Source organism: Phocoena phocoena, chromosome 3 (assembly GCF_963924675.1).
Source record: "Phocoena phocoena chromosome 3, mPhoPho1.1, whole genome shotgun sequence".
Taxonomy (NCBI): Eukaryota; Metazoa; Chordata; class Mammalia; order Artiodactyla; family Phocoenidae; genus Phocoena; species Phocoena phocoena.
In genome coordinates, this window is record NC_089221.1 from 119,240,463 (window position 1) to 119,255,497 (window position 15,035).

Below are 15,035 nucleotides of genomic sequence, written 5' to 3' on the forward strand. Positions count from 1 at the left end.
ACCGTCCCCCTCCCTGGCTCTTCAGTTTACACTTATCCCACCCGTGCCCCCATCTGGGACCCCTCCCGAATTCCTTTCCTAACCTCACTCAAACACCTGTCCCCTACCCTGCCCCCCTGGGAAGTGGAGGCACGGGAAATGTCTCCCCCGGTGCCTTCTTTTCTGGGCATCTGCTCCTCCTGATCCACCTTCTTCCCGCCCAGACCCCCAGATCACCCCGAATGGCCCTCCCTTCTCACTGAGCTCAGGGGAAGTCCACCCCTCCCCCTCTGGCCGAAGCCGCAGAGCGGTCAGCGTCGGTGGCCGCAGCAAGTCTTGGGGGTGGGGCTATGGAGGGGACCGTGCGAGGGAGAGGGTAACGGGCCCCGGGGGGCTCCTCTAGAATGAGGACTGGGAAGATATACAAGTGTGAGGATGAGGTAACGCGCCTAAGCTCGGGCTATTAGAGGGTCCCTCAATCACCTGCCCGCTGGGCGGCATGGAGCTGTGACCCCGACACATTTACCAGTGACATACACACATTCACACAGTCACATGGGTCCCTACCCCGCGAAGCCAAGCAGTGTCACGGCCTGTGTCACACGCCCTCGCAGTGCCACACGCTCCCTGTCACAATCACACCGAGTCACACACTGTGTCACACGCAGTGTCTCACACACTCAATACTCAGTTTCTCCCACTCAGTTTTGGCTCTCTGGCGCCATCTAGAGGTGGCTGAGCAGCCTGGGAACTCCTTTCCCTTCGCTCAGGGTTTGGTACCCCAGGCTTTCAAGTGCCCCAGTCTAACACGACCTCCAGCTTTTGCCACTTATAAGCCAACGCAGTGGGTTTCAGGCCAGAAGAGTGAGGAAGACTGTCCCTGGTAAGGCCTGGAACTGGGTGTGCAGAGGCATAATATGGGATGACTGATGGCTGGGCCTCTATTTGCCATAGCCTCTGACTACTCCCTATCCACAGGCATTTTCCCATCCCTACCACTCCTGTATCCCTTGTCTCTTTCCTCTGCTTCCTCCCCTTATGATACCTGTATTCTCTGTGGAACACTCTTCAGGGTAAGGGTGGGCTCTCGGGCCAGCTGAGGGCTGCCCAAGATCTCTCTGAGAGCAGCACCCTTCGAACTCCCTTTCTGGCCTGGGCCCCGCTCTAGTCTGCACTCTCAGACCTCAGCCCCAGAATCCAAGATGTGGCGCTCTGGATGCGAGATGGGGTGAGCTAGTGAAAGGAGGATCTGTCCTATAGGTGGTTTCTCCCGGTCCCCTGCAAAACTCATATGCTCCGCCTCACTGAGCACAACTCCAAGGGAGGAATCAGTGGCCCAGAGACAAGAAATCTTCCACAGAGGAGCTGCCTCAGCTTCCCTGCCCCCAGCCTGTGCCCGCTGCCCACTACAGCAAACCCTCCCCAGTCTGCTTGCTGGGAGCCTTTCAAAGGCTCCTCTGTTCTCCTCCCTTGCTCAGGGCTGAGCAAGAGGCAGCCGCAGAGCTGGGCAGGAAATGCTAATCTCCCAGATGTTCTCCTCCGTCCTCCCTGCTCCACCACCGTCAAACCCAAATCCTGCACCTCAAGTGATAGGAGCAGAACTGGGCCAGCGCAACACCAGGGTGTGTCTACTCTTCTCCCTACTCCCCATCCCCTCCTACCCCAGCTGCCAGGCTGGGCTCTGTGGGGGACCTGAGCCTGGGACAAGGTAGAAATGAGGATGGGGCTGTCTTCCCCAAGCAGAAGGGCAGGCAAAGGGCTGAGACTGGGAGGTTGCATCTGAAGAGGAGAGAAGCCAGGCTCCTAGCCCCATACCAAACTGAGAGGAGGACCTGGTTGGCAAGTAGGGAATCGGGGTCTTCTAAACTGATGATGCCTGAGATTCCAGCTGAGACTGTGGCCAGGGATTGGGGGATGCTAGGTGTGGGGGGTGGTTGCGTTGCTTGTGGCCTAAGGCTCTTGCTGTGATATGTATGTGCCTGGGATGGGCCGTGGCTAATAGAGAGTTAGGATGCTGTAGAGCCTTGCACTGTAACAGAAAAAATTGTTGTCTCTGATGGCAGCTGGGACACTGTTGTGATGCTATGATGCTGGTGTGCCTAGGGTATAGCCAGAGCAATCAGATCATCAGAGAGGCTTTTGCCAAGCTGTGTGTGTATGTGTGTGTGTGTGTGTGTGTGTGTGTGTGTGTGTGTTCATGTGTGCATGTTGAGAGGAGGGCTGTAACTGAAATGCTGTAAGGCTTGAAGCTAAAAGTGTGAGGTTGGCATACCTGAGACTGGCTATAGCTGAGAAGCTGTTCTCTGTTAATATGACGTAGGTAGAACTGTATGTAGCTGGATCTACTGCTTAGGTACTAGGAGATGAGAGGCCGTTGCTAGGAGCCTGTACCTGAGAGGAAGGCTGTTACCTGGGATAAGAGCAGAGCTACTGTTGTGTATAGGACTGTAGCTGGGATGCTATTGGTCCTGAAGCTATAGCTGTGATGACAGCATACTGGGGATTGGCTATAGCTAAGGTGCTGTTGCCCAGGCTTGTGGCTGGGCTGTTACTGTGTGCAGGACTCTAGCTGGGATGCTGTTATGCCTGCAGCCATAGCTCTGAAGCTCAAGTGGAGCTGAGAGGCCATTTCCTGGTAATATAGCGGGACCACTGTTGTGTGGGGGACGGAGGCCACACTCTGTTTCCTAGGAGATGAGAAGCTGTTCCCTGGGAAGCTGTTCTGGAAGGCAGGATGCTACCTAAGATGGGAGCTGATCTGCTGTTGGAGCTGATCTACTGTTGTACTTGGGAGGGTTCCCGAGTGGCCATTGCTGCGTCTGTGGCTGGCTGGGTGGGGGAAGGCGAGTGAGTTCTGCCTTGAGGTCTGGGAGATGCCAGGAGCCCAAGGCTGGGCGGGGGCTGCTGCTCTGGGGAGGCTTCAGCAGTTGCTCTGCTGTGGAGCTGGGAAGCCTGTTTTCATTACTGTTTTAACTCTTTTTTTTTTTTTTTTTTTTTAACTCTTTTTTTAACCTTGTTTTTCTCTCGGCTGCACTTTCGCTCACTCATTAATTTTGGTATTTTTCTCACGGTGCCTCAGCCCCTGTCACGGCTGCCATGGCAACAGGAGGCAGTGTGCACAGCGCCAAAATATCTGATCAAAAAATAACCAAAATAAGCAAACACCGAAACGACCGTGCTGGGGGCTCTGGCCGAGGGAGAGCCGATGGCGCAAGCCCAGGAAACTCTAGGCTCCCAAGAGACCCCTTTTTCTTCCCCAGGGAAGCTTTGCTGAACCTTCTGATAACCTGGGAGGCCCCTTCCCAAGGGAACCCCCCCCCACCACACACACACACACAGATCTTCCAGGACTCTGAGGTTTCCAATGGTCCCTGCCCGAGAGGCCGTTTTGCCTGAGGTGGGAGCATTGGGAGGGTGTGAAGGCTGGGGTTCACTTCCCAGGAGCTGACAGTCAAGCCTCTAAGAAGCTCCCTACCTGCCCTCACCATACACATCTGCATCACCCCACCCACCCCTCTCCCTACCCCTCCTTCCTCAGGCTTCTTCCACTCCTTCCTCAGTGCTCCCACCCCCTACGTGGCCACCTCCACTCTCTTCTTTTCATACCCCAGCATCCTGACAGGATGGATGGTGGGGAGGAACCTGCAGTCTCTCCCACAACTCTTCAGTGGAGGTGCTAGGAGAGATGCCACAAAAGCACCTGACACTCCTGGGCCTCTGGCCACGTCTAGCTCCAGCTGCCTAAGGGAGATTCCTGAACAGCCCTGAACACTCACACCCCCAATAGCACTTGACCCTCACTTTCCCCCCAATAGCATTCTAGTTTCCTGGGGACCTCCTTCTCTCAAGTGGGCATATCCCCAGGAGGGGCAAAACAATAGAGCCTCATATGAAATAGGAAGGGGCAAAGCTCTTGGTACTACCTGTCTCCCTTCTTTACCCACTAATTTCCCCTCTGAGGGGGCTTGTCTAGATTTCTGGAGCGCTAAGAACCGGAGGAACAAGAAGCTCTTCAACTCTGCCTCGGTCACATCACAAAATTATATCTCTGGCTCCTCTTCTCGGTGCCCCTCCAGCAGGGAAAATCTCACTCCCAACAGGTCTTCGTCCCTTTCTGGGAGCTAGGACTCACCTCCTGCCCCTTACATTCAGTTCCTATAACCCCCTCCCCACCAAGAGCAGTAGTGGCCTTGGCCTCCTGGCAGAGCCTTCCTGGGCCTGTTTCCATAGAAACCAGATAGTCTGTGCAGTGTGAGAAGGGGAGGGGAGACAGGAGCAGGGAGGAGGGACCAGACCTCAGGGGCAACCCCAGAAGAAGGGACCTGGGCAATGAGAGAAGGAGGAAGCTGCCCCATCCAAAGGGAGGGTGGGACCTTGATCTGGGGAGGGGAGAGAGGAGGTAACCAAAGCTTGGTAGGTTCTATTCACCACCCCGCTCCCCGCCCCTGCACCACAGCTTATTCTGGTGTCTCCTGAGGAGACCCAGGACTGTCTCTTCCCCTGGCGCAGAGAGGGGGGCTTCCTCTCTCCCCACGCCCCTAAGATCCTTCTTTACCAGGAACTGCCTGATCTGGGGTGAATCTCTTTCCCAGGAGCCAGCAGTCTTAGTCTAAGACAGGGACCGTAGGATACCTTCCCTCCCCCAAGAGCTATGCACTCACCCCAGACCAGTGGCTCTGTGCTCTGGAGGCTGGGCCGCCCCAGGACCCGGTGACCACTGCTGACCCTGTGGCGTGCGGCTCTCAAAGGCCCCATTCATCTCCGGGGGCTGAAGGCACCATTGTCCCTGGCGGGGGGTGGTGGGGGCAGTGGGGGGGTCTCGACTCAGAAGGAAGGAATGTGTCTGGAGAAGTTGCCCGAAGGGCTCCAGTCTCCAGGTCCCCACCAGCTCTCCATCGGGACCGCTGCATGACCCCAAGCCCTTTCCCCCACTAGCTCCCAGCAGCCTTCATGCTTCTCTTGAGGGTGGGGACTGCCGTGGTTTGGGGGAGAAGCCTCGCCCCAACCCTCTGGCTCTCTCCGCAGAACCCTTTCTGGGGCTGGGAGCTGTCCAGCGCCTGGGGTCCTGACGGACCGATGATGCGCCTAGGTGCCATCGGACAAGAGGGGGCTCAGGGCCAGCCTAAGCTGGCCGGGGGCTCGGGAGCTCTCCTCCACCCAGGTTAACACTGCAAACCACCCCTGACCTGGGTGGGCATGGGTGCAGCTCTGGACATGGGGATCCATGGGTGCTGAGAACTGACCTGGGGAACAACTTGACCCCTGCCCTATCTGAGGAGAACTGAAGGGTCAAGTGCCACCAGGCCACTCCCCTGGAATTCAGTCTCTGACAGAGTTACAGAAAAAAACAGGAGAGGTCAGGCCCTGCCTCTCCCTCCCCCACCGTCTCTGCCGTGCCTCTGTTTCTGTTTTCCTAGCTCTCTCCACCCTCCTCTTCTCTTTCCCTCCCTGCTGGGTTGGGGGCTGCTGAATTATCACTTCCCAGCTCTGCTAATGTGCTCCCTGCTGCAGGGAGGGATCATAATTCTGGGAGATGATTAAGTTTCAAATTGTTTTTCTGTGTGTTGTTGAAGATGAGGCTTTAATATGGTCCCTCCCCAGATAGGGAGCCTGGCCTGGCCCCAGCTGCTTGCCGCATCCCTCCTCTGCTGGACCTCTCCTCTCTGATAGGCCAGGTCTGGGAACATGTCCCTTGGTGTCCCCTTTAAACTTATGCGGGGTGTGTGTGTGTGTGGGGGGGTGGACCCACCTTTGACTCAAGCAGGAATACACATAATGTGTGGTGAGAAACACTGGTTTTGAAGTCAGACACGTCAGAATTCAAATCCTAACTCTGCCACTTACTATCTGTGTGACCTTGGATGAGTTACTTAAACTGTCTGAGCCTCAGTTTCTTCATCTGTAAAATGGGGATAATTTAACAATGGCCTCATAGAGAGCTTTGTGGATTTAAAATGATAATGCATGTATAATGCACTCTTAGCGGAGTGCCTGGCTCACGGTAAAACCTGGTCAATGTTCGTGGTTATTAGTACACACATACCCCATCCTGTGTGATCCTGCCTCCCCCATCCTTCCTAACTTTGTTCTTCAGTTCAGTAAATATACATCTAATGCCTGCTATTTTTCCAGGCACTGTGCAGTAGAAATTAAGTTATTCAGGAGTGAGGAGGTTGGTTTTCTTGCTTATCTGCCCTTAAACACCCCTTCATTTGCCTCCTTTCCTCCTTTCAATTTAAGTTCACTCCCATTTTACCCTCCCACCTACTTCCAGCTCTTCCTTCATTCTTCCTACTTCATTCTTCCTTCTTTCTCTGCAGTCTTATCACTTCACCTTGATTCTTGTCCTCCTAACACACACACATGTCTTTTACCTTCTACATCATTCTCCATCCCATTTGGGGCCATCATAGTGAATAAAGGGGTTGAGTTTTCAAACTAGGAGAGAGAATCCTGAGTCATGCCATGTGTGTGTGTGTGTGTGTGTGTGTGTGTATCTAAGGGTCACACACATTAATCTGAATTCAATGGTGGATCTGTAACAGACTTCTGAACTCACACATTTGAACGGTATACTTGTTTGCCTTCTATCCCCTATGTATAATAAGCCTTACAACCCTTGAAATATGTCTGTTTCTTTGCCTACCTACCTACCTACTCTGTCCCTACCTCCATCTTTGTTATACTCTACTCTAAATGGGAAAGTCTACTGGTTGTCAATAACAGAAGCTGATTTATGATAGTGTCTTTTTGTTTCTTCTCAGCTGGCTTCCTACCCTTCACCATACTGACCAATTTTTCCAAGAAGTTATTTCACGACTCTTTGAGGGCTTGATTCAGTGCAGGAAACAGAAACTAGTCTAGGTATTTTAAACTGAAGGGAAGTTAATATGGGAATTGAATGCTTATAAAAATATTAAAAAGACTTGTGGAAAGGACTCCTAGAAGCTGTACCAAGAGAGCTAATACATATGCCATGATCAGAAAGATGGGGACTCAAAAGGCCACCACTGGAACTATTGAATTAAAGAGCACACTGCCAAAGCTTTGCCATCTAGGAATTAGGAAGAAGAGACCAGGAAGCTGGAATAACCGTTACAGGAGAACCCCACATCTCCAGGATCCTGCTTGCCGGCAGAAAGCCCAAAATGGCAGAAAGAAGGCCTCTTCCGCTTTTCTGCCTTTCAGTCACACAAGTGCACTTAATTGTAAGGGGGTCAGAGGAACTGTACTGTAGCTTTCTAGTCTCTGTAACACAGTAGAAGAAAGTAGCAATAGAGGATGCATGCCAACTGACCATATTCAACACTAATTTGGACCTTGCCCTTTAGGAGTTCACAGACTAGAGGAGAAAACACCAGGATCAATGCAGGTTAAAAGGATGAGCCAGAAAGTATCTGTGACAGACCAGATTTCAGCCCCAGGAGGCCTGGGACCTTAGTGGTCTTAAAGTGAGTCCAGACCTAATTTGTAGCTATGGAGCTCAGGCTCTGCGAATCACTGGAGGACTAAAGCTGAAGTCAGCGCACTAGGGAGAGGCGAGGAAAGAAGAGACCATGACCCAATGTCCACAATAGTTCCCACTTCCTGGAAGGGGCTATATGCAATAATCCAGGACCCCGAGTGAGGTCCCAAGAAAACAGGGCCCACACTCAGTAGCAGATCCTCCCTCACACTGACTGGTTTTGGTTTATGTGGCCCTATGTGGCTCACCTGTCACCTGCCTCAGACCATCATTCTAGAATGAGCCCTCAGGATCACCACGGGGAGAAGAGAAGTGCCAAGGGAAGGCTAAAGTGGGCCCGTCTCTCAAGCAGGAGAACCCAGGGGTGTTTTGATGGGGAATATCCAGAAACTGGCACCTTCCAGCAGTCTATCTCTGCTTCCTCCTGAAATTCCAGATGTTTTGGCATCTCTTCTCTTCTCTGACTCTAGGAATCAGGAGCTGAGTCTAGGTGCTTCTCGGACAAGGAAATAGTAGCAGCTTCCAAGTTCCCAAATAAATCCCGTTTATAAATGGTGTCAGTTTATATCTGCTGAGCGAGTATGAACGTGTAGGGATAAGAGGTGGGCTGGCATCTCCTCATGGGCTTAAAATGGAAGGTAGTGTATCCCGGTGGGTAAAATCTTGGCTTCCAGAGTCCTGTCCTGACTCAGCTGCTTCCTAGTTTGGCCCTAGTGTGACCTTGGGCCAATGACATAATCTCTCTGAGCTTGTTCCCAATCCGTAAAAGGGGAATAATACATACTTGCCTCCCAAGAAGGCTGGAGAGCTAATTGAAATGATTATGGATAACCACGTACAAAGTGCTTGGTTCAGTTCTTGGCACATAGTAAGCTTTCAGTAAATGGCAGCTGTTAGTATTTTTGTTATTATTATTGATACCGTACTTTCTCAGCAACAAACATCTTCCATCTTAATTACCTGGAAACATTTAGAAGAGGGGGTTCCTCACACAAGGCTTGCTCTGGAAGTATGAGCTCTTAATCACAATTTGGAAAAGTGGGGAGCCAGACCAGCTCAGGGTGCCCCTCAAGCCTGTTTCTTCTGGCTGAGAAGTCTCTGTCCCCTTGAATCCTAGTGCTGTCCCTGTGTGGATCCATTAGGGCATCTTAACATCACCCAGGGAAGGGGCCGTGATGTCACTCTGGCAGGTGAGGAAAGGAAAGGCTAGTGATATTCACAGGCCCAAGATCAAAAAAGTTTGGAACCATCTGCTCTGACCTTTTGTGCCCCCTTTTCTCCTTTCCTCTCCTTTCCTCAAACCCTCCAACTTCATTTAAATTTTATTGAACATCTACTATGTACCAAGCACAGGCACCATATTAGGTACACGGGGGTACAGTGAAGAACAGAGAGAAAGGCAGCCCCTAACCAACTGGAGCTCTCAGTTCACTGTGGCCACAAACTGTACAACTACAATGACACAAAATATTCATTTAATTACAGTTATAGTGGATGCATCTAAGGAAAATGACAGAGAGTAATGAGAGTGGATAATGGAGGAACTTAACCTCCCTTGTTAGTCTGGGGGAAGAGGGAGTGGGCAGGAAAGGCCAGATCAGACCTACAGAATGAATAAGAGTCAGCCACCCAAGGAGGGGGAAGTGCCCTGGGCAAAGTGAATTCCTGCCAAAATGTTAGATGATAACCTTATGATGTGTTGCCTTGACCAGAGGTATTCGATTCTTAACTAGGGACTCCTAAAGGGATAAATATTTAATGGCGGGATTTTTGAGAGACATGTGACCAGCTGATAGGGTCAGGAGGCCTTCTCATCAGCAGCATTCTAACCAAACCATGTGGCCAGGAGGCCTATCTCTGGGTATGCATTGTGTGTGTGTGTGTGTGTGTGTGTGTGTGTGTGTGTGTGTGTGTGCGTGTAGGAATGTAAACGCATGTTTGTGACTGTGAATGTAGGTGCAGGTGTCTATGAATAAATGCAGAGCTATAGCTAATAACTTTGACATCTGGGCCAAGCAACAGAAACATATCTTTAAATCCAGGTATACATCAACTCATGGGGGAGTTGCAGGAGAACAGAGAAGGAAAACTGTTCACGTGCATGCACATAGGAGCCCCCCAGCAGTTAGATCCCCCACCCTTGACCTTGGACATCCCAGATCATCCATCTCTGCCAAGTATCAGGGGCAAACTAGGCAGCCCTGCTAGCGAAGCATTGGTGTTGAAGGTGGGGGAGGAGAAGAGGCTTTAAAATGTGCACAATCTTTTAGAAAATCATTATTTAAAACGTTGGCATCCTCCATATTTTTGTTCCTAGGCCCCTGGTGAGTGAGTATACCTTTATTGAGAGTTTGAATGTATGTATGCATCTATATGTGTGTGAATGCTGACTGTACGTGCTTCTGTGTATATAAATAGGTGTTTGGGGACTACAGTGTCAGTTGTGATAACTAAGAGCCCCTGTGAGTTTGGGGCCAGCAGACCTGTTTGTGTGCTCCTCCCCTCCTACTATGCCTGTCTCCACTGATCTCATGAGACGCAGAGGCTGGGATTATCCGCTGGTCAGGGCTGAGTCCCTTCATATTAACAATGGACCAAAAATGTACTGACCACAAGGCAAACAGAAATAATATGCTCACGTTCACCTCCATCCCATAAAGCAAGTGGAACCCGGGCCCGTTGCAGTGAATGAGCTTCAATAATTCATCCCAGCTGCGGGTGTTGTATTGACACAAAGCTAATTTAACACTGTGGGAGCCAGGGGAGGTAAGGAGCAATTATGCCCTCACCTGCAGCATGGTCACTCTGCTAGCTCTCTGATGCTACGGTGGAAAGCAGAATCCCACAGTGGGAAAAAGGTTGGGGAAGTCGCTTGTCCCTTTCCCTCCTTGCAGGCAGTTGACTTTCTGAGGCCGCTAAGATGATGTTCTATTTTCTTCTTGATAATATTCTTGCATAGAGACTTCCCACCCCCATCTCAGGACTTGAACTTCCCAACAGTGACGGAGATGTTTCTTAGGTCAGACCAAGGTCTCTTCTGTATCTCTTTCTGAGGAATCAAAACCACTGGCACTTTCTGTAGGGTGTGATGGGTTTTGGAGGAGCGAGGTTGAGGTTTTTGCTGGAGAGAGAGGGAATCCTTAACATGGTTAATGTCTTAAATGACATCCGACAACCCATCTGATTTTCTTCTTTCTCAAAAATAAAAGTCAGTCATTCAACCTCCAAAAAATGCCTGTTGAGTTCCTATCTTTCTTCATTTAGTCAATAAATGCTTAATAAGCACCTACAGGTACTAGGTGAACCAAAGAGTCTGGATCCTTGCTTTCATGGGTCAATAGGATAGCAGGAGAGAGAAGCCTTAAACACATGAATAAGTATGTAAGTGCAAATTGTTGCTAGTGCTACTTATTTCTATTCATTCACTCATTCAAACACCAATACAATGAGGGAGAATAATAGTAAGGAACAGCTTTGGAACAGAAAGGTCTCTTTGAGCCCTGAAGGATGAGTAGCCTAGGGAAGAGAGTGGGAAGAGTAAACCAGGGGAGGGAAAAGCATGTGTTCAATGCCTTGCTTCTTACCGCAAGCAGATGATTAAGCTTTCCTGGGGCCTGGTGGGAGAGAAGGAACTGGAAGAGAAAGGTCTGAGTTCAAATTCTGTCTTTGCCACTTTATAGTTGGGTGGCCTTGGGCAAGCTACTTATCTCTTTCCAGTCTCAAGCTACTTATCTCTTTCTCACCTCATCTATAAAATGGAGATGATAACGTTTCCCACTTTATAGGATTGTTGTGAAAAATTAAGTAAAATAATGTTCTAAAGTGCTTACCAGTGCTTGGCATATGGTAAGTGTCAATAAATTACTACTATTGCTATTATGATTATCCTCAAATGCTCCAAGTTATTTATTACCTCCAGGCTTTGGCACAATTTTTTGCCTCTGCCTGGATCACACCCCATTCTCTTTACTCACTTATACTCATCTGTCAAGTAACAGCTGAAATGTATTTCCCTGGAAGGACTTTCCTGACCCCTAGATCTATGGCTCTCAAACTTTAGTGCATGTAAGAGTCACTGTGTGTGTGTGTCAGTGTGTGCTTATTACAAAGCAGATTCCCAGTTTTGACAAAGTACCATGGTAACATAAGATGAAACATTATGGGAAACTGAAACTGAATGGGAGATATACAGGAGCTCTGCTATCTGCAACTCTTCTGTAAATCTAAGATTATTCCAAAATAGAAAGTTTATTTTTTTAAAAAGCAGATTCGTATGCAAGTCATCAACCACAATGAGATATCACCTCATACTATTAAAAAAAAAACGAGAGAGAGAGAGAGAGAGAATAACAAGTGTTGGCTAGGTTGTGGAGAAATTGGAACACTTGTGGGCTGTTGGTAGGAATGTAAACTGGTACAGCCACTTTGGAAAATAGTATGACAGCTCCTCAAAAACTTAAAAATAGAATTACCATGTTCCACCAATGGTACTTCTGGGTATAATCCCAAAAGAATTCAAAACAGGGTCTCAAAGATGTATTTATACACCCATGTTCACAGCAGCACTATTCACAATAGCCAAAAGGTGGAAGCAAGCCAAATGTTCGTTGATGGCTGAATGACTAAACAAAATGTGGTATATACATACTATGGAATATTATTCAGCCTTAAAAAGGAAGGAAATTTTGACACATGCTACAACATGGATGAAACTCGGGGACATTATGTTAAGTGAAATAAGTCAGTGACAAAACAATACTGTATGATTCCACTTATATGAGGTATTTAGAACAGTCAAATTTATACAGATGGAAAATATAATAGGGTTTCTAGGGGCTGGGAGGAGAGGAAACAGTGGAGGTTTTTTGTTTGTTTTTTTAATGTGTATAGAGTTTGTTTTGCAAGATGAAAAAATTTTGGAAATTGGTTGCACAACAATGTGAGTATACTCAACACTATCGAACTGTACACTTAAAATGGTTAAGATGATAAATTTTATGTTATGTATGTTTTACCACAATTTTCAAAAATTCAAATAGCAGATTCCCGGGCCCCACCTTCAGAGCTTTTGACTCAGTGAAGAAATGGAAAAGCTGATTGTAAAATTCATATGGAGGGACCTCGAATAGCCAAAACAATCTTGAAAAAGAAGAACAAAGTTGGAAGATTCACATTTCCTGATTTCAAAACTTACTACAAAGCTACAGTAATTAAAATAGTGTGGTACTGGCATAAGGATAGACATATAGATTCACAGAATAGGACTGGGAGTTCAGAAATAAACTCATATATCTATGGTCAGTTGATTTTCAGCAAGGGTGCCAAGACTATTCAATGGTGAAAGAATAGTCTCTTCAACAGTTGGTGCAGGGACAACTGGATATCCACATGCAAAAAGAAGGAGGAGGACGAGGAGGAGGAGGAGGAAGAGAAGTTGGATCCCTACCTTACACTGTACACAAAAGTTAACTCAATATGGTTCAAAAGGCTAAATATAAGAGCTAAAACTATTACACTCTTAGAAGAAAATATAACGGTAAATCTTCATGACCTGGATTTGGCAATGGTCTTAAACATGGCACCAAAAACACAAGTAACAAAAGAAAAAATGGATATATTGCACATCATTAAATAAAAAACGTTTGTGCATCAAAGGACACCATCAAGAAAGTGAAAACACATTTTGCAAGTTATATATCCAGTAAGGTTCTGGTATCCAGAATATATAAGGAACTCATTACAACTCAATGACAAAAAGACAAATAACCCAATGTAAAAATGAGTAAAGGGCTTGAACAGACATTTCTCCAAAGAAGATTATACAAGTGGCCAATAAGTACATGAAAAGATGCTCAACATCATTAGTCATTGGGGAAATGGAAATCAAAACCACAGTGAGATACGGCTTCATGTCCACTAGGATGGCTATAGTAAAACAAAACAAAACAAAAAATAAAACACCTAAACAAAAACAAGTGTTGGCAAGGATGTGAGGACTTTGGAGCCCTTGTACATTTCTGGTGGGCACGTAAAATGGTGCAGCCACTGTGGAAAATGGTTTGGTGGTTCCTTAAAAAGCTAAACATAGGGCTTCCCTGGTGGCGCAGTGGTTGAGTGTCCGCCTGCTGATGCAGGGGACACGGGTTTGTGCCCCGGTCCGGGAATATCCCACATGCCGCGGAGCGCTAGGCCCATGAGCCATGGCCGCTGAGCCTGCGCGTCCTGAGCCTGTGCTCTGCAACGGGAGAGGCCACCACAGTGAGAGGCCTGCGTACCGCAAAAAAAAAAAAAAAAAAAAAAAAAGCTAAACATAGAACTAGCATGTAACCCAGCAATGTCACTCCTAGGTATATACCCAAGAAAATTGAAAACAGGTACTCAGACAAATACTTATACGTGAATGTTCATAGCAGCAACATTCACAATAGCCAAAAGGTGGAAACAACCAAAATGTCCATCGATGGATGAATGGATAAACAAAATCTGGTATATTCATATAATGGAATGTTATTCATCAATAAGAGGAAATGAAGTAGTGACATATGATATAACATGGATGAACCTCAGAAACATTATGACAAGTGAAAGAAATCAGACACAAAATGTCATATAGAGTATCATTTCATTCATTTAAAATATGCAAGATAGGTAAATCCATTGAAAGTGGGTTAGTGGTTGCAAAGAGATGGGGAGGGGAGCATGGGAAGTGACTGCTTGATGGGTGATGAAAATATTTTAGAGCTAGATAGAGGTTATGATTGCACAACATTGTGAATGCACTAAATGTCACAGAAATGTATGCTTTTAAGGCTATTTGTATGTTATGTAAATTTTACTTCGATTAAAAAAGAAAAGCAGATTCCTGGCCCCACCTTCAGAGCCTTAGACTCAGTGCATCTGCCATGAGGCCCAGGAATCTGAATTTTCTGCAAGTACCTTAGATACCTGACGCAGGTACAGGTACCGATTTTGAGAAATATCACTATACTGTCTTAAACCTCCTGTTGATCCTCTCTCATAGGACCCGAGCTTCTCCTTTCGTAATACACCTCATAACTGGAATTACTTTTCCCGCAGCTCTTCCTGCACCGCCCCCGGCCCCCACCCCGCGAGTCTGCAAACTCCCTGAGGGCAGAACCCATGTCTTCCTTATTTATCATAATACTCCCAGCATTTAGAAAAATCACCTGGACATTACATGTGCTTAATTGATATCAGGTGAATGGAATTACTGAACTGGATTAACTAGAAGGGGTCAGAATAAAAGGGGGAAATCCTGAGGAGTCTCTAGCGCAAGAAGCCACCGTCTAGGTAATGCATCCAAGGTTTAAACTCACTTCTCTCCATGAGTTCCACCGCATGATGCAGTGTATCCATCCCTGGTGTGGAAATCAGCACACTCTGGTTGGGAACGGCCTTCTCTAGGATCCCAGACTGGGCTCCCCATGGGGAGGCACAGCTAGGGAGCTCCTGGCCAAGCCTGGGCACAGCAGTTTCCGTTCTTGGACCCTCAGACGTGGCATCTAGAGGTGTACACCTCTGTTGGCATCTCCTGGCTGGAAGACTCTGCCAGGTTTTCCCAGCCTCCTGG